Source organism: Stegodyphus dumicola, chromosome 10 (assembly GCF_044657685.1).
Source record: "Stegodyphus dumicola isolate Sdum_Otavi_A_Nest chromosome 10, ASM4465768v1".
Lineage (NCBI taxonomy): Eukaryota > Metazoa > Arthropoda > Arachnida > Araneae > Eresidae > Stegodyphus > Stegodyphus dumicola.
In genome coordinates this window covers 113,942,465-113,964,318 of record NC_140777.1, presented here as the reverse complement: position 1 = coordinate 113,964,318, position 21,854 = coordinate 113,942,465, and the positions used below count along the sequence as shown (strand labels likewise).

The 21,854-nt window shown below is 32.1% G+C and overlaps 1 protein-coding gene across 5 annotated transcripts in view; it reads left to right on the top strand.

The window, feature by feature from the left end:
- The window catches only part of LOC118185875 (membralin-like), a 209,952-nt gene that overhangs the window by 57,403 nt on the left and 130,695 nt on the right, over nucleotides 1–21,854 (top strand). The window contains exon 1 of one of the 5 annotated variants that reach the window (XM_035355796.2): nucleotides 14,175–14,312. The exons of 1 other annotated variant lie outside the window; for it this stretch is intronic. The gene's annotated coding sequence lies outside the window, so the exon portion shown is untranslated. Of the gene's footprint in view, nucleotides 1–14,174; nucleotides 14,313–14,362; nucleotides 14,629–21,854 lie in introns of those variants that run through there. 3 more of the 5 variants (XM_035355797.2, XM_035355795.2, XM_035355793.2) reach the window with 3 other exon arrangements.

The window sequence follows — 21,854 nt, the reverse complement described above, 5'->3', positions numbered from 1 at the left end:
CAGTTGTTTTTATACAGTGGATTCAGCCGATAGCAATTTTAATTTGAGACCACAGGCTTATGTAAATATAGTACCAGTAAATAATAACTGAGTTTATTAATCCAGATGAGCTACTCCATTGGCTGATCAAAATTAAACGTATGTATTGCTTTGAAAACACATACGTCGCTCTCAGACTGAGAAAAATAAATAATAGGATAAAAGATAATAATGAAAGTTACATGTTGAAAAGCGTAAATCTCAAGCACGGTTTTATTTTTATCATTGTGTTTATTGATAAGAATGTATCTGACAATTAAAGGAAAGAGAAAAAAATGTTTTACTTCTATTATTGAACTATTTTATTAACTATTGAAGTAACTGTCAAGCCTTCAACATTCTTCAGACGAAAAATGCTTTTCTTCAACCAATGCAAAGGGAAAAAGTATTCAGTTCAATCTCCCAGACACCATAAAATTAAATTAGAAGGAAAGTGACAAAATAAATCCACTTTCAAGGGCATTTAACTTTCAAGGATGTTCAAGTTCAGGGGCACATATTAGCATATGATGATAGTAGATATGCTTTGCATTTCAGATGAAGTGTCTTCTCAAACTTTTTCTCCGTAAATAAGCTAGGTAATTTGCTAAGGCATATACGTATGATAAAGGTAGAAGGAGATTTATGAGATAGCCTAAGTAGCAATCGCAATGGGACTCACGTTCCAAAGGGCCTCCATATTTAAGCTAATTAATTTTCAAGAAATAGTAAGCCTTTTATCTTAAGATGAGGATCTTAGACTCTCACGTGAGGTCCCTTATTTTATAAATCTTACACTGGCCAGAAATTGGTCGCTTGAACGAAATTGATTTTGAAGACTTTTATGAAAAAAAGATAATTGATGCTACATATAGAAAAATTACAGACCAGCTGTTAAATTAGTTTAGCTGATCGGTTTGTTACGTTGTTTATTACACTTTTTTAGAGTCAGGTAAACAGCTATACCTTCTTTGGAATTCGAATTCCGAACATTCCAATTGTTAACCGGATGGGCTTCAATTAAACTTCAAAGACATAAGGTGAGTAGGAGAAGGAAATTCCTTACATTCTCCTCCACTTATATGTGGCTGGAGAGAAGAAAAACTCACTCTCTATATCTCTCTGGGAACAAATATTCGTTCACTTCTCTTTTTATTTTATTCATTTATTATTAATGTAATTATCAGTAGAATAATTAAAGTTATTTAGAAAGATCATAAAACTCAAGGATTTCAAGTCCAAACCTCCCAACTGCTATTCATAGGTGCTTCTAATTACACCATGAAGGCACGTGATGAGGAAGGAGAAATTTTCTTTCAAAATGAGCTTTTGCCTTTAGAGGACACAAAAACTCTGATTAGGAAGTAGATTTTTACTCCCTTGGTTGGGAAGACGCAATTATAATTAGTTTATTATGTTGTTATGAAATCATTAATTTTTACGTCAAATTATTATTTTATGCTCTTCCCTAAAATTAAAAAGAATTAGAAAGAAATTTCTTTGTTTAATTTTTATGTAATCTTAAACAATTACGATTCAAATCTCAAACTTTTAGCTTGTAGTTTCTTCTTTTGAAATCTTTTACCGCGGTCAACAAAAAATGATAAGTCTGATTACTTTTAATGGCATAATATTTGGGCATAATGAGAACAAAATAATTTAATGGGTTAATAAGAGAGTAATATTCATCTTCCATGATATGATTTTTTTCTCTTTACACTAACTCGAGAATTCCCAGAATTAAATGCACTGGTGCTCTAAGTTAAGAGAATTTTCACATTTGGTTGATTATCTGCAGATCATGGAGAGATTTTTAATGAAATCTGATTAGAACACATGTTGATATAATATAAAAATGACAGTCACATTATATCCCCATGATTTTACCTAAGTCTCATCGATCCAAGAAGGTCTAGATCAGAGAATGTAAAATCGCTCAAAAAAGGGGACTAATAGGAAGGTATGGAACGCTCTAATAGACACACAGCCTCTCACAACATGACTTCATATTGGAAATGGGGCAGATCATGAATCCTCCTGGCAAATGGTACCACTCCTACAACAACGTGGTTTTAGGGTTCTGAGAAGTGGAAGGTGAGTAGTAATTTCTCTTCCATGAGACCTGTGCTAAAACGTTTAGGTTTGGAGATATAGCTGGCCAATGCAGCCGGTTGAAGATATTAACCGGTTGGATCCCGGAAAATCATCCACCAGATTAGCCTAACATGAAGTTCATCCGTAATGATTATTTCGAACGAATAATAATTTCGTCCGTGATGAATACGAATAATAATACTTTTGTCCATTTAAAATCATAATTCCGTTCATAAAAGATAAAATTCAACTGAGAATCAAAGTCATCCCTGAAAACGTGAATGGTTACTTTTGAATGTACACAACATAACAGGAAGCTAGACCAGCACCTCCGTAATACCGTTTATGACTGAGATATCGCTGAGCCTAGGTAATGTTAGACGACACCCATCAGGAGGTCTACAAAAGCTCAGAGCCAAGCGCGCCCGATTCACAGGAAAGTACAGTGTGTTGTCAACTCGAGGTGTGGATTTTCTTTTGAAAGTACAATGTGCTCTTGAAAAGTACCTTTCTTTTGAAAGCAAAAATTTTCTCTTTGAGAGGGCAGTGTACTCTCGATTCCGGGTGTGGATTTTCTGGTTTTCAATTTACCCTGCGTCGACGTGTCCACGCACACCCAACGCTGTGCGCAAAAGTGTGTAAAAAGCAAACACGAGCAAGACCGAGTAATTCTGAAAACCGATGAAATGGTTCTTTACGTTTAGTTTAATGATTTCCTCGTACAAATCGTTCTGCCATTCGCATTGTCGAAAGCATCGTTTCTGTTTGATCATTGTATAGTTATTATTATTATTATTATTTATTAGTTCAAAGGGGCTTTGGGAACTGAGTGTATTTCCGCACAGCGCCACTGCTTTACGCACGCCTTACTATGTCTCATATGTTTCTTCTGTGTGTAATATTTGCATTTATGTGCTCTACGTGTTTCCATATGTGTTCTATGTGTCATGATATGTATTCTCGTGTGTGTTTTTATGTCTTTATGTTACGTAATTACGAGTGTGTTTTTATGCTTTTACGTTTAATTTTGTATATCTATGCGTTTCAGCTTATATGAGTGTTTTAGTGTTTTAATGCTATCCTTTATATTCTTTTTAAGTTACTTTGTGTTATTAACAACGACCTATGTGAAAACTACTCGACATCTAGCCCCTGTATGGCCCTGTAAACTCCCGGTGCAGCCTCACGGGGCTCCAATGAGTTGCTTCTTCGAGATAGTGGAGGACGTGGGACATATGCCTGCTTACCTATGTTATACGCCAGGCGTCCCCGTCCTCCGTCACCTGTCACCTGTCCCTGAAGGACTATTATTTTCGTTTTGCGATTTTGCGTTGGTTCGCTATAAATGTCCGTTTCACTTTTCAAACTGTTGCCTCCAAATGTTAGAGTACTGCATTATATTTGAAGAAATTAAATAATTAAAATCTGCATAAATGTGTGTATATTTCTCACATTGTGATAAAACAACGGTACATAGAGCCATCTAATTTTGAATGACGTAATCCTACTGGAAGTATGGGCATGTGGAAGCCCAAATTTGAAATTGCTCAATTGCTTTTATTCCTCAGAAGTATAATCAATAAGCATTCAGCTAATATATCTTGTAATGTTTCTTGTTTTGTAATCCTTCTTAAACGAAAATGTGCGTAATTTACAATCTATAATTATAATCAAAGTAATGAAGCAACTTACAACCTAACAAATTTTAAAACCCCTAACGGTTTACGCGTAGATGACACAATATCAACCATATACCGTGTTTATCGTCTTTTAAAATTGCGCCAAAGTTGTAATTGCACCAAATTCTATTCTGGGCATGCGCAGTTAGCGAAATTCGTTTAACATTGATCAACTCAATGTGCGGTTTGCCATTACGCGTCCCGAGAGAGCAATAACTTCTCTATTAGACTTCGTCGATCAAAGGGATTCGAACACACTGATAAAACAGCACTTCAAAAACGCAGTCAACTTCGATGAGAAATAAACGCATACAATATGCATTAAAAATGATAGTTTGGATGATGCGTGTTTTTCAGTTATCCGTGACCAGCTTCTCCGACATGAACACGGATAATACATCTGTATCAGGTCACTATATTTACTCCTTTTTGCATTAATGCAGCGTTTATAATATTTTGATGAAAATGAAAAATTCATTCTATACTAGTTTGATAACATTAACCGTCTAAAAGTAACCTTCAGAATTGTTATCTTTCGATAACAATATCCGAATGATAACATTAACCGCGGTCATCTTAAGCGGTGCCTACTAGAGGAATAATTCACCTGCCTCCCTTCCTCAAACTACACTCATGTCCATAAATTAAGGATAATGCAAAATGAGGCAAAGGAAGAGTTAGAAGCAAAACAAATTTGACTTATTTGTAAAGCTTATTTATTAAACAAAAGGTAAAGAGCAAAAAAAGATGCTATATGTTTGATATTATTAAAAAAATTAGCGATTTTTCTCCCTGGAGCAAATTAAAAAAAAAAAAAAAAAAAAAAAACTATTTACAAAAAAACCAAGATTACATGGTTGGTATGATTGTTAATACATTGTATGTCTCCCAGACGATGCAATACAGTCCGTACAACGCCTAGGCATGCTGAGTATCAAATTATCGATCTGATCTTGGGGATATTACACTACTCAAAAAGCAATGCTTCTCCGAAGCTCCGATAGACATGTAGGAGGAGGTTGACGGGCTGCAACTCGTCGGCCAAGCATATCCCACTCGTGCTCTACTGGATTTAAGTCCGGTGAGAATGCTGGCCAGTCCATACGGGTGATATCCTCCGATTGAAGGCATTCGCTTACGATGTTTGCACGGTGAGGACGGGCGTTGTTATCCATAAACACAAATTGTGCGCCCATGGCGCCCCGAAACAAACGTACATGTTGTTCCAGAATGACGTCCCAACAGATTTGGCTTGTCATGGTTCCAATTTGAACATGCAGGTCAGTTCTGGAACCCAGAATAATTCCACTCCAAACGAGCACTCCTGCACCACCGTAACGGTGTCTTTCAATGATGTTTTCTTGGTGGTAACGGGTACCTGGAGCTCTCCATATGAACGTCCGGCAAGAATCAGACTGCAAGCTAAACCTGGACTTGTCGGAAAACATCACACACGCACACTGTTGAGGTGTCCTCAATGCATGCTCTCTACTCCAGGCTAACCGCAGGCGACAGTGAGTTGCAATAAGTGGAACGCATCTGACAGGTCTACAAGCATATAGACCAATCTGCCCTGAGCGTCTGTACACGGTCTGCCTTGAAATTGTCGTACCAGTGGATGAAGAGAGCTGACGAGACAGGTCTGAGGCTGTGCTCCGCCTGTTTCTTTTGGAAGTAACTGCCAAATAACAGTCCTCATTCGGCGTTGTAAATCTGAGGCGACCTGTGCTGTAACGTCTACTCACATTACCATCATCTTGGAATAGTTGCCAAAGCCTAGAGATGACACTCTGGGCAATTCCAAGTTCGTCTGATACTTCCAGTTGGGTACGCCCCCATTCCAGACGGCCGATAATTCTACCACGTAAAAATCATCCAAATACGTCCTTTGTGTCATAACTATTCTGTTATTTCACTGAAATGCTTATAAAGCGCTTGCGAACAATTTTACTTCTTTGTCAGTATTCCTTATATATCACTCTCTTACATTCTCGTCATTGTGACGTACCATTGGTGTCATCTGGTTACTTCCTGAAATTTGCATATGATTCTTGAAGATGAGTATAGTGATTTTACAGGTGATCTATTTATTTTAGAGTTCGATTTCCGCGTGACTCCGAATTATCCTTAATTTATGGACATGAGTGTATTACAAAAATTGTCAAGTATGGCATTCGAAAATCAAAATAATATTTCTCTCAAAATCTCAAATTCCTCAAAGATTTCCCTTGATCAGAATTAACTTTTCTACGAAAAAAAAAATTTCTGTTAGCATTTTGCTTTTATTTTTAAAACACTAGATTAAAAAAAAAATTAAATAATAATAAATAAAAAAACTGAAAGCATTCTGATTTTATATTACACCCAAAGAGGCTTTTTTTAACGTTTTGCGTGTTACCTTTATTTATTAAATATCATGTTCTTCGCTTTTAAGCCATAAAACTCAATTCAACAGCAATATCACAAAAATATTTAGAAAGGGCATATCTTTAGAATTTCGGATACACAGCCTCACGCGCATGAGATATGATTTTTCCTCCATTCAGTATTGCCATTGTTCGCTCTGAAATCATTGAGTTTTATTCATACATTCATGGAAATTTCTCATTATTTAATTTCTTTAAATATAACACAGGGTTCTAATATTTGGAGGCAACAATTTGAAAAGTGAAAAGCCGTTTTATAGTGGACGACGCAAAATGCCAAAATGAAATTAATAGACCTTCTGGGGAAATTACCCCTTTGAGCTAACAAATATACAGTTTAATGCAGATTTCGAAAAAATAATAATAATAATATGAATACTGAGAGAATAATAAAAATATGAAAAATATGAATACTGATAAATATAATAATAAAAATATGAATACTGAGAGAATGAGTCCAAACTTTCATTTAGAGTATGGAAGTAGGCACTAATTACACCTCAACCAAATAGATATAAATAAATTAAAAAAAAAAAAAAAACTAGGTTACAAAGATTTACAAACTAGTACTACTTAATATGCGTATGGACTACATAAAGGAGCAAAGAATTTATTTACTTGCACAGAATATGAAAACAGAGTAAAATGTGATTATTCTAGAATGCAAATTTATAAATAAATAACAATGCAAGTCAAGCGTTTCGAACGTAAGCATTTCCTCAACGCTCTTATGTTCGAAACTGTATGATTTATATGATTCGAAAACTGTATGAGTTTTCGAAATTTGCTAATTTTTATATTATAGAAGAATTATAGGTATTTTGGACTCCATATATTTGCAATTCTAGCTATCTGGACTGAACGTTCTTCTACGCGGGGGAAAAAATTAAGCTAGCCAAATTTTCGAATACCGAATGGAGAATCAAATATTTTATTTCAGTTATTAATTCCATTCAAAAGCAAATCAGTATAATAATTAATGCTACTACAGAATTTGAGTTTGTTTCCTGTAGCCTTTTCACATCTGAAGTTAAGATAGCTAATTCACATCTGAAGTTAAGATAGCTAACTATTTATTTTTAACTAATTTGACCATAAGAACCTTTATAACCACTTCCATTATTTTTTCATAAAAACTTATTCACTAGGGATTGAAAAGTCTTAAAATGATCATATATTTTCAAAGGCAAGTCATTCGGTGTGCAAACTGAAAGGTAAAATTTTGCTGTAAAAGCCAAAATTCAAAATCAAAATATTTTAAGTTGAATTTAGAATAGCTCTATCAATCTAGAACTATGTCACTAACAGTGAGAACAATTTGGCTGTACTTATCAGGCCAGCAGAAAGTGATTGCCAAAACTTCATCCATTCGAAAAACAAGAGTCAGAATGTTTTACAAAGGAGCTTTCGGCACTAATAGTTTGTCTTACTCAGTTCTCCTAGCTTCTGGACTTGCGCATCATTTGCCAGTCTGTCAAGAGCGTCAAAAATTTAACTTGTTGTCAGTTGTGGTAACTTTTCCGAAGTAGTAATAAATCTTTTTGTTCATTAAGTTCACTAAAACCATTAAAATACGATTGCTCACTTCTCTATATAATGAAAGATGCCACGACCAAAAAAATGATTGCGTATAATGCTAGTTTTAAATTTTATCAATTTTCCTGAATAATGTTACGGGCGGAATTGAAGAGGATATTGTATATGAAGCAAATGATAATAATGTTAATGGTGAAACGGAGGATGGCAGCATTATTTAAATTTGTGTCAAGCAAAGGCTTCGAAACATTGCTAGAAAATTCAGCCCAATACAAATATTAAGATATTTTATTATTATATATTAATATTAAACAAAAACAAAAATACTGTTTTTTAATTTATCATTCCAAGGTTATCATACTGCAATGTTTACTCTTTCCAATCAGAAATCCTCCCTCAATACAACTGAGTATGTGACGTCATTTCACTCATAATCTGCTTCAAAGCAACTTCCCCTTGCTCTCTTATGTCCGGATAACAGTAATTATGAAAACACTTCAAAAATTAAGCACTTCAAAAATTAAACAAAATTTAAAAATTTAAAAAAAAACCTGCTCAATAAATCGTAGAGTGTTTACATGCTAACGTATCAACTAAGGTATTTCAAAATTAGCAGTGAATAAAGTAATAAAAATAATGAAAGGAAGTCAGATAAAATAACATTAATTTCCTCTGATTCGCAAAATTTGTGCAAAAGAGTATGAAATGCAGAATTTTTATGTAAGGATATCATTTTGATAAACAACAAAAGTAGTTTTAATGAAAATGTCATATCTCACTTTAGTTACATTTTGAAACGCAAGCAACAATAAAACACATTGGACAAATTTTGAATAAAACAGAGGCCCAATGAGTTTCAAGCAGAGTAGAACCTACAGACAAAGAAAAGATAAAAGAAGATAGCTCATTAAAGTAATTATCCAAAGGAAAGAAATCTAAGCGTTAACTTTTTTTTTTTTTTTTTTTTTTTTTTTTTTTTTTTTTACACTTATGCAGTTTCCTTTGTAAACTTTTTCGTACAGGTACAATAAATTAAATTTTAGTCAATTTTATCTATTCAATAATGTATTTATCTTTTTTTTTTTTTTTTTTTTCCTATTTAATTATTTTTATCGGTTTGAGTTATGAACTTGTGCACAGAGTATTATTGTGAAGTTTAAACAAGTAGTGTCTATGGTCCAGAAACGAATTAATCCATTTTACATATAAAGGGAAATTGTTTCGGTTTACGAACATGTCTTTTGATGAACGGCCAACGAATTAAATTCCTGAACCGAGGTTTCACTGTACTTAAAATAAATAAATAAATAAATAAAAAGCACTTCTGTGACTTCGCATAATTAATTTTTTTAAATTTGAAACCTTTTTAATGGTGAATTCTTTTTCAAGCTATTTATCTAAAGCTGAGATTCCCAACATCTTTTTTTTCATCGATCTTTTTACATTTTTCACTTTGATGTATATATACACAAAATAATCGTAAACAAATAATTGCATTTAAAATAACTTAGATAAAAATTGAATTAAGAATAGGAATAATAGTCTTAAAATGGTTTATTAAATTTATTTTTATGTATTTTTAGCCCAAAAGGACGTTAGCTCAGAAGGGCTATTAATTCGTTTTGGCATTTTTCAAACTGTTGCCAAAATATATTACAGCCCTGTATTAAGCTTGGAGAAATTAAATAATGAAGAATCTGCATAAATGTATGTATGTTTCTCGCATTGGGACCAAACAAGGGTACCTAGAGCCATCCAATTTTGAATATCGTAATCCTCCACCGAATATGGGCATCTCGAAGCCCTAATTCGGAATTTGTTTTATTACCTGTTTCATATATTATCAGTCATTAAAGAATTTTTGATTAACAAACTCAACGATTTCAAAGCTAGGAATGGCAACACTCTACGGGAGAAAAAAAAATAAGAATAAAAAAATAAATCTCCAGTGCGCGCGACACTGTGCATCGGAAATTCTAAGGATATGCTCATTTCAAAATTATTTTGCGATATTGCTATTAAATTGAATTTTATGGTTTAATTCGAAGAACATGATATTTAATAAATAAAGGTAACATACAAAACGTTAGAAAAGCGCTGCCTTGAGCTTAAAGTAAAATCTGAAAGCTTTCAGATTTTTTTAAAAATTTTATTATTATTATTATTTTACTTTTGCAAACATAAACAAATTTTCAGAACCAAAAACACAGACTCTAACTACATAAAAGTTCGATTTTAATTCATGTGATGGGCATGATGTACTGATGTAAATTTTTTTTTATATTTGGCGTAAATTTGCTTAATTTGATTTTTAAATCACCTCATTTAAAAATATTGCTTTTTATTGTGTTTTTGCTTTTACGTGTTACTTTTTGTATTGCACTTATTGCATAAAAAATTTATACAGTTAGAAAAATATATGTTCTTGTTTTTTTAAATACATCAAAATAGTTTAGTGTTTTCTCCCTCATAATTTATTTATAATTTCTTCCTCATTATATGATACAGCTCTTTATATCAATAAACAATCCATTATCAGTTTCATTAAAAAATTTTTATAATCAATGGGACCTTGAGTATGTCGATAAATGTCCAGCGCATATTCTGCTATCGATCCCCAGAGAACCCCTTGGTCATCATTGACACCTTTAAAATTTTGTCGACTAATATTAAATTATTTCACACACTTAATGATTTCTATCGGTTTTGAGTTATGAACTTGTGTACAAAGTATTTTCGTGAAGTTTAAATAAGTCTTGGTCTAGAAACGAATTAATCCATTTTACATATAAATCATATGGGAAAATTGTTTCGTTTTACTAAAATTTTTCTGATGAATGGACTTCAGGAACGAATTAAGTTCCGAGGATTCACTGTATTTTTTTTAAATAAATAAATAAAAAGTATTTCTGTACGGGCTGGCTGCATGGGCGTTTTCGTGGTTTTCCCCATGTGCAACGTGTATACGAGCCAGTTTTCCTTAGAAAGCCCTCCACGAAGGCATCCCTCCCTTTAGGCAGATAGAACTCGTGTGCTTTGCCATAATTGAATAATCCAATCCAATCTTTTTAGATATTTTAGGAGAAATGTTGGTCCCTTTCAGATCTGGTCTTCATAACGAGACGATCGTTTCGAGAAATATGTTCCCTGCCTGCTTTTATTACATATAATTTTGCATTATACTAAATAATACATAAATTCGGATGAAAGTTGCCGTTTATTTCTGAATCTAAAAAACAAGTTTTTAAATTTTTCCTTGGGATTGAATTTTCTTGTTATCTAAAACTACGGATTAGAAATGGATTCGGAAACTACGGATTAGAAAACCGGTTCCATTAAAAATGTTTGTGTTTTTCAAGCACTTCTTTCCTAGCGATAATAATTTGCTACTTTAGCATATTTTATATTTTTCTCTTATTTTAATATTCCAATTTCCGACTTATTAATTTATAAAATCTCTCATTATAAAGTCAGTTATAATTATGTTTATGGAAAGTAAGCATTAATCTCAATTTTAAGAGTCAGATGGAAGCTTGCTAATAAATTTATGCAAGTTCAAAAAAGTTATATAGAGAAAATGTCATACATGTCTATGACATATTCTTTATATACCTTTTTATTCAAAAACGGAATAAAAAGCCTAACTCTGTTGATATTATCAGTCAGAACACATTTAAGGCTGACTGAAAATACTGCCGTAATCTAAATTAAAATAATTCACTGGTATATTAGATGCGTCATTAAAACATATTACACAGATTTTTAGTATTGTCAAATAAAGCTTTATTCGGGGAAATATAATACTCGAAGTTCGTATAGAGAAATCAATACCTGAAACATAAAAGAAGTACACTGATATAAAGTTTTAAAGAGTATTTTTTCAGTTTGGGGAAATCTGCAATGAATTTCCATTATGATATCACCCCTTACGACAGGAGTTAGCAAAGTATCAACAACTCTCATCTTAGATCTAGTTGACAATGCAGACGAATTTAAAGCGTCAACTATCGGTCTTGCACAATCGTCAATGTTGATTCTGATACACTCAGCTAAAAAACTAAACAGCAAACACTAGAAGAAAATGTACGAATGTAAAAAGAGGAATTAAAACATACGATTTACCCGTGAGGTTGCATCGCCGAATGCAAATAGACAACCAATATCAGCATAAACCGCAAAGCAGGAGTCAATGACAGCATTTACACGATGCATTGCGTTGAAGGGCTGCCGGGAATTTGCAAGCTGGTGCAAGACAATCCGTGCTGCGAGAGAGCTGAATATGCATCGTAGTGTCATGAATAGGCCATGGAATCTTTACCAAAGGGATAAAAAAAAAAAAAAAAAAAAACCTGAATTTCTAGATTACAACAACGGCAGACGATCGCTTACTATTGCTCTGTGAAAGATGCCGTAGATCACTAGGAGCACAATACCTGACATCGCATGTCTCTGCTGCTGCAAGACGGCCCATAACCGTCAAACTGTGTCGCCTCATTGTATGAAGGTGAACTATACACTCGACGACCTGTGGTTTGTGCTTCTTTGTCCCCGAAGCAGGTTAGTGTGAGGCTGAATTGGGCCCGTGAACATCGCAGTTTGACACCAGAGAAGTGGGGTCATGTACTCGTTACGAATGTGTCTCAATTTAGCATCCAAAATGATTTTTTAAAGAGAAATGAAATGGCGAGAGCCAGGGACGTGCTATCCGGCGCCAGACATCGTCGAAAGAGACAATTACAGAGGTGGAGGCTTACTTGTATGAGCAGGGATAACAACGAGCGGTCAAATCGACCTCTAACTAATTCCTGCTGTTCCATTACAACCATCTGATTTCGAGACGAAATTCTATACCCTCTTGTGCGTCCTTTTATCTCTGCAATGGGTATTGATGCGGTATTTATAGATGATAATGTGCGCATAGACCTCGAGTAGTGCGGAGTAATCTTAAGAGTGACACCATTTCACATCTGCCATGACATGCTAGATCACCGGACATGAGTACTATAGAGCATATATGGGACATGTTGGAATGATGGATTGCAGGTCGCAGTGTGCCACCAGACACCATCCACGAGCTCTGACATGCATTACTAGGGAATGACATGCATTACTAGGCTACTGCCCCAACAAAAGATCAGCGACACTATTGCCAGCTTGCCTCACAGTCGTCAAGCATGCATTTCAGCTAGAGGGTATCATAGCCGTTATTAGCATCATGTTTCCATTGCACATTCTTCTGATCCATTTGGTCTTTCGCGATGTGTCCATTTGGTTTTTCACGATCGTAAATACATGTGTTTTAGTACGTCTTTGCTTAATTTTTGTGACATGTTTTTGCCAAAACAATCTCTTGGATCTATTTTAGGCGTATCCATTGAATATTTTTGTTTTATTTGTGTTTTACCTTTCTTGCTTATTTTTTGGTCAGGAGTGTAATTTTCTTTGGAAGTTGCTTCTTCTAATTAACATAAAACGCCTTGTTAATAAATTTATAAACATATTACGCTAAAAAACACCAAATCGCTTGAAAATTCAGAGTTATAACGCAATTCATTTGCTGAATAGTAGCATATACCAACGAAACAGGATGCATATCAAGCTGGACGTACAAGTATACCTATGTACAATTGTAAATGTAAAATTCTTTTGCCTAATGACACATATAATTGGCTTTAATTGTACAAAAGTGATGGGAAATTTTTCCACGAAGTCCGTTTTTCTTGAGAGGTCAATCGTAAACAATTGTGCCCATTTCTTCTTATGGTTATATAAAACTTTAGGATATTTTGGCTTAATCGACATTCTTCCAATAAATCATTCATTCAGGTGATCCTATAAAAAATACAAAATTAAGTTATATTGGTAAACGAAATTTGATGGGTTGAGAGATCTAACATCCAATTATTTTTAATTTCCGTGCTTGATACATTACTACATTGAAAAAGATGTTAAATTTACTTTATAATATGGAAAATTTTTTCAATTTTTCAATTTTTTATCTTAATATATAATAATTCTGAAATTTCATATGTATGATATGAGCGTAGTACTTTGTGAGTTTGTTTCTTACGGTATGCCTGCTTGTATTAAAATTTCAATTATTCCATTCATTTGAAACACAATTTAATGTCGATGTCGAAAAAAATTTATACATGACTGTTATTATCTGAGAAATAAATAAATTTAATCGGTAGAAATATTTCAAGTAACTTCGAAATGAATATTGATTAGAAAAAGAAGCACTGTATTCGATTTCAAGTTTCAACAGTCTAATCCTCAGGAATTTAAATCAACCATCATTAGTTCATAGTCATAATCTTTTGATTCTAATTTCCAAAAGCAACGCTTTTTAAGTCATTATTATAGATATTTGTTAAATCATAAGAGATCCATGTTTTTTTACTTTTCCAAACATTGAATCCGTAAATCTGTGTGCAGAGGTAAGTGAAGATTGTGTAATTTTCCTTCTTTAGTAACAACTTCTGCTGCCCTTAGATGAAGGTTGATATGGGAGAAATCATATAAAAGGTCATTAAAGAATTAAACAAAGCAAAGCCAGGTAAGAACAGACGTAACACTTATTCAATAACACAAATGAAAAAGTGACTCAACCACCTCTCGGCTGTTCCGTTAACTTCAGAAGGCTGGCGGCCTGTAGAACTGTGGAATACGGGAAGTGAAGTGTGGTGTTTATTTATTTTATGTTTAACAGCTTTAGGCGATTTACAGAATTTGTTGACCTGTGTGCGTAACCTTGTATTATTGAAAAGCTACAGTCAAGTGTAAGTAATCTGGATTTTAGATAGTCGTAGAGTTTAGACGTTCACCAAGTTATTTTATTCTTCAGAAAAGTGTATTGCTTGTGTACACGAAGGGTAAGTTCGCAAAAATTCAGTATGTGACATTTCACAGCTGATTTTTACTTCTTTGCGAAAATCAGCATATTTATTTTAGTACTATATGGGAGAAATCAAATTATCATGAATACGTCATCAATAATTTAGATGTGAGAGTTTAAATAAGAAGCAGATATCTGTTTGATACATTAGCGAACGTGAAGTGAAATGTTGTGTTTGCTTGATTTTGATGATTTTGTTCAGATGCAGTATAACTTACTGTGCTATAGATTCTTTTGCAGTTAATAGCATCATATTTCCCATTGTATTATAGTCATCTAGTTATTTTTTTAATGTATCTCTGAATGAAAAGTGAAACTTCTTTAATGTTGAATATTCGAAAAAGCGAAATTGAGTAATGTGGATGAATTCTGCTACCGACATGGAAAACCTAATAATGTGTCAAATGTTGTGCGAGTAGTATAGAAATCCTTTTTTAGTTGATTTATCATCATTTGATGTAGTTTCCTATTTGGATTTCGCACTGTTAAATCACCTTTTATTTGAGATAAATGTTTCCCATTTTTCAAATTTACATGCATACGATTCTTATTTCATTTTTGTCTTGAGAATTTATCATTTATTTGATTGGAAAATTATGCAGTTATTTTAAAACGAAGATATTATAAATTGCACTTCTTGTGCTGCAAATATAACCTGTTCCAGTTAAAAGCTTTCCCTCCAAAAATGCGATCTTGTTTGTGTTTCATTTTTCACTAATGAATATTCTGTGGTCAAAATGGAAATCACAAAATAGAAAATAAATTATCATGCAGAATATATATATATATAAACAGTTCTAATGTAGCATATGCAAATTTGCACTATAAGTATTAGATTGTGATATTATAGGATTATTAAACATTTTTAAATAAGATGCACACAACCTGTTATTTTCTCTTGAATCCTAATTTTTATTGGAAAGATGTTGGGGAAAGTGCAGAATCACCCACTGCTTAGTGCATTTTTAAGAACTGCACATACGTGGTATCCCATGTACACATCAACCTATTTTCGCTTAAAAAAAAACATTCCAGAATTGCACAAAAATGCCATTGTGCACTCCCTTGGCTTTATCCATGTACACATCAACCTATTTTCATTTAAAAAGTCAAAGAAATCTGAAAAATTCTTCTTACTCTTGTAAAAAGCGCCAAACAAATAAGTGTGCGATTCTGCACTTTACCCAAGATATTTTCTGTCCAGAACAACAGATGTTTTCTGTCCAGCGTATTATACATTTTATTATATTGTATAGTAAAATGAGATCTAGTTCATGAATGATTTATAATGACATATAATATATTTAAAACGAATGAATGTGTAACCAGAAAAAAAAAGGATTTGGGGGAGGGAGAAAATTTAATAATATATTTTTTAAACTAAGAAATAATTTGCTGTGAATTTACTTTGAAAAAGAGCCATTTGAAAGAAGTTATCATTTTAATCATTTTGACATATACATTGAATGTCACTCAACCACCTCTTGGCTACTTTGTTACTTTTGTTGGATTATATTTAATTTTGTTATTATTACAAATTTGGGCACTTTTCTGTTATTGGAAATGAATTTAGAAATATATGCATATATGTATGTGTGCAAATAAGTATGTACATATGTAATGCATGTGTATGTTTGCATATACATACATTTCTGAATCTGTGTTGTATAACAGAAAAACATCTGAGTTTGAAATATATTATACTTTTCAATTATCGACACCCTCGATTTAAACATTTAATAGAACTGCTGAGTTTTTGGTATATTTTCAAGCATATATGTGACACACAGTTAGCCTTATGTATGCATGTCATGTGTTTGAATGCATTTGGATTTACTCTCTTTATATTTTAACCATCATTGCACTGGTCTTAAAAAAGTAAATATTAACAGTATAATTTTTTGGTACTGTTCTATTATCAGTGACGGATTCAAAAATTATGTAGGTATGTATGTATGCAAGTATTTATGTATGTATTTAAGTGCATATATTTATATGTAAGATATAGCAAAATATGATGGGTACTTTAAGAAATGATTGGCGACGTCAAAATTAACTATTCCAGATTTTATGTTCTTTCCCTCTAAAGTCATATGTTTTCCCAAATTTGGGATCTTTCCATGTTACATAACAACCTAAAATTAATCAATCATAGCTTAGAGTACTTTCTGCATATACTCATTATAAATACCACTTGAAAGTAACTACGTCATCTTGCTTTCCCTAATCTCTGCTTTGCCAATACCGCACTGCTTTGCCTTGCTAAAAATGCTTATGTCAGTGTACAAAAATATTATTGTATTTAACTATGATCTGATAAAAGGCTTTGTGTACCAAAAGTGAGTTGATGTGAATTATCATGGAATAAAGTTGTGTATGGAAAAGGCCACAGCTGGAAGTTACTGGTTTATGCATCATTCTAACTAACTGTGCATCGAAAATACTACAGCTTTAATGAAGTCTGATAGAAGGACTCTGGTGAAAGTTCCCCAATGGTTTTTCAAAGTTTGCTATCAAATGACTGCAAAAACAAAAATTAAAAAAAGATTTATCGTGATGTGTTGAAGGTCATCGATCGAAGGAGTGAGTGCTGTGTTTTCTTTCCTCGCCAGTTAGACAACATGAGGTTTTTGCAATGAAAACTCCAAAGGATACTCTGCTGCAAATCTACTGCTGTTTTTCTGTGTTTAATGCTGATCTCAGCTTAGTGATCAGGGAAAAATAGTGATGTGTTTATGCACGTCAGCGATTTTATATGTTTTTGTGTGTTATGTGCATTTAGTGAAAAGTGTGCCATCGAGTGTTCAAGCATGTGATTAGTGAAAAGTGTATCATGATTTAGTGCTTCTAAAAATTGGTGATTCAGTAAAAAGTGATTTAATGTTATGTTAGTTTAGGCAAAAAAGTAAAAACAGAAATTAGGAATGCCAACGACTAGGTCGCAATCAATATCAAATTAAGACAAAGCTGACATTGCTGTTATCAGTATGGATAAATTTCAGTCAGCCATATTTGATGATTCAAATAGTGACATTCCTATAGATAAATATATTTAGTGTTTGAGAAAAAAATGTGTAAGTAAAAATATTATTGACACTGATAAGGTCATTGGTGTTTTTTGAATGCTTTAAGAGGCGAAGGGTTAGAGTTTTATCTTAGGGAATGTGTTGATTTAGATTGGAAAGGTGTAAAAGATAAATTTCTTACCTACTTTTTAACAGCAGAAACTGTTACTTTTAGAGGTTTGGTAGATATTACTTACTCTAAATTCAATGACATCGATAAATATTCCCAACAAAAGTTTAAATTTGCAGCAAATTTAAAATTCAGTGATCAAGTTACAATTGATGCATTGAATTAAGGTCTTACAGAGCAACAGAAAATGTTACTAACTGTACAAACGTGGGTACATTACAGGAATGAATATCTTGGGCTAGAAAACTGAGCTAATCTTTGGAATATGGTAACAGGTAGTTTGGCAACATTTTGGTAAGGCGATAAAGGTTACTAGCGAGGACTTTAGCAGTATACATCTATCTGGAGGTCTTTCTGGGATCAAAGTAATTAAATTACCATGCAAAATACTAGACTTACTAATGATATAGTATTTTATGTTGTGAATTCTAATCTGACATATTTATTATTATCATTATCTTATGTTTCTTTATTTAAATTGCAATTGAATTTTAATAATTATGAAGTATATCAGTTTAAACGTGTCATAAGTAAAAGTATTCAATTAGATAAACTTTTTCAAAATAATTTTGTAAGTAAAAACAGTGCAAGTAGTAAGAAATTTGACAATTATGCTGACAATTGTGAAATTTGTGATGATCAAATTTTTAAGTAACTATAATCATATAATTGTTAAAAACAAATATTGTGTGGGTTGTATCAATATTGAACCTCCACAAGTAGTTTTATATTCAGAGTTACCTATAGCCTCTTGATCCTATTGATCCTCTCCTAAACATAATAGTGAAATTAAGAAGCAAATGGATGAATTATTAAATGCTGGTATAATAAAACCTTACTTCAGTCTTTACCTGTAACTTTAGCTTAAAAACCAGATGGTGCATTGACTATCGGAAACTTAATCAAATTACTAAAACAGATTCTGAACCTATCCCTACAATTGATGCTGTGTTAGATCCATTAATGAATACAAAAATTTTTTCCACATTGGACTTAGAATCAAGTTATTGGCATATAAAAAAGATACTGAAAAAATGTCATTTACAACAAATTTTGGCATTTATGAGTTCAATTGAATACCTTTTGGTTGGAAAAATTTCCCAGCTGTTTTTCTAAGAGCTCTTGGACAAATTTTAAACAAATATCAGTTCAGTTTGCTGTAAATTATTTTGATGACTATAGTATTTTCTCCAAATTTTGCTGAAAATCCTAAAATCATATTTGACATATGTAAAAAAGAGAATATAAAGTTAAAACAATCTAAGTGTAACTTTGCTAAAGAAATAAATTTTCTCTAGGATATGATGTTCAAGCAAGAAGATATTAGCCTAGTAATGCAAATAGTATTGAAGTTATTCAAGAAACATTACAATCCCCTAAAAATGTAAAGAACTACAGATATTTTTAGCAAGTATAAACATGTACCATAAATTTATTTAAAATTATGCAAAGAGAAGAGCCCCTTTAACAAATTTACTTAAAAAAGATACTCCATATAAATGGACTACCGAATGTCAAATAGCTTTTCAAAATTTAAAACATGCATTATTTTCAAGACCCTTTTTAACTTTGTTTAATCCAAAATATCCTTGTCGTGTATTTATGGAAGCATCTAAAGAAGCTGGTGGTGCAGTTTCAAAGCAAGAACACACAGACAGCAATATACTACATTCAATTGCTTTTCATTCTAGAAAATTAAGGTCTTACAAGCAAAATTATGCAATTACTGAATTAGAATGTTTAGCCATTATTGATGCGAGAGATAAATTTTATTATTATTTACATGGTAATCATTTTACTGTACACACAGATCACACTGCTTTAGTTTGGCTGAAGAATATTAAACATCCTGTTGGTAGGTTATTTAGATGGTCTTTGAAATGATCTATATATGACTTTGATATAAAATATAAAAAAAGGTTTTAATAATGTTGGAGCTGATATGCTAACTAAAAATCCTGTTTGTCAACATTTGAATTTGCAAGTTAACCTCTTATAATTAGAAGAAAAGAGCATCAAAATTTGGATAATGTATGTAATCATGAGTATAAGAAAATTAAAACTATTAAAACATGAGGATTAAATAAAATTTTAATACCCATATCTCTTCATACTAAATTACTTCAAAAAGCTCATGTAGAATTCGGTCATATTGGTATGTCCTCTATACTAAATTTATTATCTCCTCAATACTACTGGTCAGGAATTATCCAAGATGTTAGAAACTATTGTAAGCATTGTGAAGTATGTCAGTTCAGTAAGAAAAGTAAACAAAAGAGGTAAATGAAGATTTTGGTTTTTAATGCGAGTTTTACCATCTGTTAGTGAACCTTTTGAATTATTATTTATTAATACTGTTGGTGGTTTAAATTATTTTAATTCTACTAAGAAATATGTTTACATTATTATTGATCATACTACTGATTGTTTAAGACAGATTTTTCAAATTCAAGTACCAAAGAAAATTATAAATCACAGAAATGCTGCTTTGACTTCTTCAAAATTTAAGCACTTTTTAAGAAATAATAATGTAAAACAATTATTAACCACTGCCAATAGACCTCAAACTAATGGTAAAGTTGAATGAGTTAATCAAACAATTATAATTAGGCTGAAGTATAAATTAAATTCTCATCAAGGTAATATTGCATGGACAAAATTATTACCTCAGGTTACTGAAGAGTATAATAATACACCTCATTCAATAACAAAATTCCTACCATCATATTTAATGTATGAAAAATTGTCTTATGATCCCTTACTTGAAAATCAAGAAGTATATCCACCAATTAAAGAAGTTAGAAAAATTGCTCCAAAAAGGTCTGATGATTATCATAATGTAAATAAAGAAAGATATAATGCTCATTATAAACCCAGTAATTTTAAAATAGGTGATTTGGTAATGCTTAAAGAATTTCAATATCCTAATACCTGTAAACTTTCTTCTCCTTTTTTAGGCCCTTACAAAATTTTAAAACAATATTTTGAAGCTACTTTTGAAATATATAAGCCAAATCCTCTAACTAAAAGGAAATCAGAAATTGTTTATTCAACAATTTCACATAAAATCCTTTCTTTAGGGAGGATACAAGGGGTGATAGCACACATCCGCTGTTCCCCTAAGAACACTCGTAACTCTCCTAAAATTTTATTCCTTATTTGCTAGGAGATTCAGCTATGGTTTTGAAACTGACTTGGGTTATTTCTATTTTCTTTACTTGTCATGATCTTCTGACCATAGTTTAGCACAGAAGTGCTACCACACACATACACACACAATCACATATATTTTACATAATTTTAAAACAATTTTCCCTTTCTTTCTTCTTATCATAGGGTAATATTTAATTATATTTTGAAAAAATTTAAAAGAAACTTGATTATATGAGTTATTTGTCTTAAATCTCAGTTTTAATTTTGTATAATGTTGTATTTTATGAATTAATATGAAAGAGTTTTGAAAAAAAAACAACAACAAAAAAAAAAAAGAAAAAGAAAAACTTTGACAATTGTACAATGCCAAAAACCAGTTATCTTTTTCTAAGGAACAGAGTATTTTTGATATATTGTACTTACGCATGCCCCAACCATCAGCAAGCCGGTACGCTGATTTTGTTGGAGAGGACATACCAATTAATTGTCAAAGTATCATTGAGTTATTTAGTATTGCATTACATTGTTATGTTTTTATCTTGACTTTTCTGTTGTATTAAATATGTGTATCCACAGTAAGAACTTATTCAATTAATCAAAAATTGAGTATTATATTTCCATATGAAAATCAGCAGATTTATTTAATATTTTAATGAAAAAAAAATTGGAAGACTTTTATTGAACATTTAATTTGTGTAGAAATTTTAACATTTATTTTGTGGAGCTGTTTTCGTCAAGAACTTTATTTGTTTTATTTGTCAAATGCCAGTTACATTGGCCGTTAGGCCATTAAACTTCTTGCTTGCCAATAGCGCTGAAATCTACAAGAAAAATTTGTCAGTGCTTCACACTCGT